Here is a 3,361-nt window from a genome sequence, read left to right as displayed (position 1 = left end):
GGGTGACTCATCTTGAGTTTCCCCACAGTGACCCCACCTACTAAGTATTTAGAGGTTGAGAGCAATATGTGGAACTCTAAGTTGAGTAAAGAAGAGGGTAAAATTTCTAATGGTGAGGGTTCCAAGTCTAGTTTTTTAGGAATAGTCAAAAGGAAAAGTCCTATGGCTAGACCCTAGGCTATTAAAGAGGAGGAACTAAACCTCAACCAAAATTGAGGTCAACAGTGCATTAAGGGCAATATTAATGACAGTTTTAATGGTGAGAAGTCTTGAATTGGTGGTTTATTTCGGGATGCTAGTGGTCAGTGTCTGGTTTCCTTTGCTTCACTATGCTTTGCATGTTCTCCTTTGGAAGCTAAAACTAGGGCTGTTTTGGATGCTCTACAAACTGTCATTTCCCATGGCTTATCTAATCTCATTATTAAAACTGATTCTCAAGTTCTTTTTCACACTTTAAAAAGCAAGGTAAAGCCTCTTTAGAATATGATGATTTTTGATTAATTGAATAGGTTGTATGGTGGCTAGCTCTAATATCTCTATTGAGTATAATTTTGTTAATTGAGAAGGAAATAGGTCTGCAAATTGGCTGGCTAAACATGGGTATAATGACATTTATATTGGGCAAACCCCCCTCCCTCCCTCTCCAATTTGATTCATGGTGATATTATTGATGCCCCCTATTTACGTGCTTGAGGCTGCTGTACTGCGGGGTTTTGATGGTTTATTTTATCCCATTCTCATTTGGATATTTCCTCTTTGTTGGGTGGTGTACATCAAACACTTATATATGTTTTGTTTGGAGGCAAGAGAAGACATTTTATTGGGAGGCCCATGGCTCCCTTTTTTGATGACAATATTTCAGAGGCCCATGGCTCCTGTTTTTTGCATACCTTTTTGGTTTGGAACCTCATAGCTCCTAATGCTTACTTAAGAAATACTGGATGGTTTGATGATGCTTTCCTTTTCTATATGGGGAGGATTAATGGTACTTTATTTTGCAATGGTTGTTGGAGGTTTAAGCTGTGTGTTTTCTGTTATTATGAATCTCTCACTTTGGGGTTTCTATGCCTTTATTCTCTTATTCCCATTGGGAGAAAAGTAGGCTGTTTTGAATATTTTCCTTGTTGGACTACTTGGATGAGTTTTACGGAATTTCAATACCTTATGAGATACATTTATTAGTTATATTTGAAACTAGCTAGAGTGAGTTTGTGTGGGTGGGTGCAACTCACGGTTTTTTCTCTTGAATTTTATTTGGCGGGGGCTGCTTGTATTTGAGGCCATGATGGGGTCTTTACCACTTCTCGGACCCTCTCTCTCTGTAGCTTATATTATCAGTGGCTTATAAAGACTCCTCTTTTAATGCCTTATCCCCTCACTGTCATTTATTCTACTAACAGATATGAACTACAGGTTCTTAGACGCTGGCGTATTACTATTTTGTTTCTCCTCTAAGACTGTTACTTTGTCACAATTTTGCTCTCAGATTGGAAGATCGTACGGTTTCAAGATAATTGGACTTATGAATTGCATAGTTCTGTTTTGCACTTTTCCTACAAGTTCATTTTTTGTATATTACTTTTGAATGACATATCTTTTTGGGATACATGTAATTTTGGAAGTGATATCTTGTTCTACGTCTTTTTTTGTGTGATGTTGTATGAGGACGGAGGAACCCTTAGGTTTCAATGTATCATTTTGTTTTTTAGTAGGGATCCTCCTTCCCTCCTAAAATTGTATTATCTTTATTATGATTAACGTGTAATAAGCCACGAGTTGCTCTTTCAATCATATAATATATACATCATATATATATATATATATACAAAACATAATGGAGTGTTATCTTTGGAAAGTCCAGATTGAATGCTGCCAATGATACTTCCAAAGCAATGGTGGAGAAAAAAGTTGTGATGTGCCACCATGATTATGCTTCCTGTCAACTTTAAACTAAAAATAAAATGCACATAGTTCTTATGTAATTATATACCTAACACATAAAACTTTTATATTTACATACATTAACACCCAAATCTTCAATATCAAATCATATAATTCATTATCACTAATTTTTTAATTTTTAAAAGTAAAAACTCACTTTTTATTTTTTGGATGAATTTATGACACCAATTTGTTATAACTATAAATATCAAATTTTAGATATTAGATATGCAAATATATAATAACTTTCAAATAAATAAAAAATTTGTAAAAATTTGACTTCTAGTCATAATTTTCATAATGTTTAAAAATATTATTCATAATTCTATTTTTTTTTTCTTTTTTTAAATTGATTTTTTTTCATCAGGGGCCTTGGTACAAATAGATTCTCAATTTGACTGATCAATCCACGCGTTTAACCGCTAATAATTTCAGGTTAAAACTATAATTCAACAACCTATATGGCCAAATAAAAAATAAAAGAAAAAGAAAACAGGCAATATTGCCACTATTTTAATGAAATTCTATGTCCAGACTACTTACTTGGCTTCATAATTTACCTTTTGGAAAAATACTGAAAGTAGAATATTCATTTGGATAGGTTGGAGGTTGGAACGGGCATGTCGTGGATATATGCTTTGGATCTTTATAATTGTTTTGTGGTAGAACTTTTGGCTCACAAGTCACAGCTAATGTTTGTTGAGCTTTAAACAAAGTTGGAATCTTAACGACCTGACTTAAGGTGAACTCCATTAAGAGATCGTTTGCAACCGTTTTCCTTTTAATTTTTTTTTTTATATTTTATTTTAATCAAGTCATTAAAATATCTATAAAAAATATTTTACAATTATTTAACATATTTTTAAAATTAATTTAATACTTTTAAAAAAATTATTAAACATATAAATTGAACATATTTTTAAAAATAAAGTGAACAACAAATAAAAAATATCTTACAACTTTAGGTTTAGAAAATTCAATCTTTTGTGCGAAAAATTAGAAATAAAATATAAAATCTGAAAGAATAGAAAATTTGCAGTGCAGTTTATTTTAGCTGAATTTAGAATTCGATTAATCTGGCCGAATTTGATATTTACACTATTCATTAATGTAAAATGTTATCAGCCACGTTGCATGTCGTTGATCGCCATTATTGACTGCTGCCCGCCATTGATGTAGTTGTCACTGTCCGTACCTACCCCTCGCCCCCCACAAGCTCATCGTCTCCGCTCGCCCAACGCTAGCTGCTTATCATCCATCGTCTCCACCCTTCCTAGCAAGACTTCACCACCTCCCATCCCGGCCCCCGCAACCCGCCTCTCCGCAGTTAGCCACCTTCGAAGTGGCCACCATCACTGCCTCCCAGCCACTGTCGCTGGCTAGTGACCAGAGGCTTTATATATGCTTTACAAAATAAAAT

The sequence above is a fragment of the Phalaenopsis equestris genome, unplaced genomic scaffold (assembly GCF_001263595.1).
Source record: "Phalaenopsis equestris unplaced genomic scaffold, ASM126359v1 Scaffold000055, whole genome shotgun sequence".
Taxonomy (NCBI): Eukaryota; Viridiplantae; Streptophyta; class Magnoliopsida; order Asparagales; family Orchidaceae; genus Phalaenopsis; species Phalaenopsis equestris.
Note: the sequence above shows the minus strand (reverse complement) of the source record.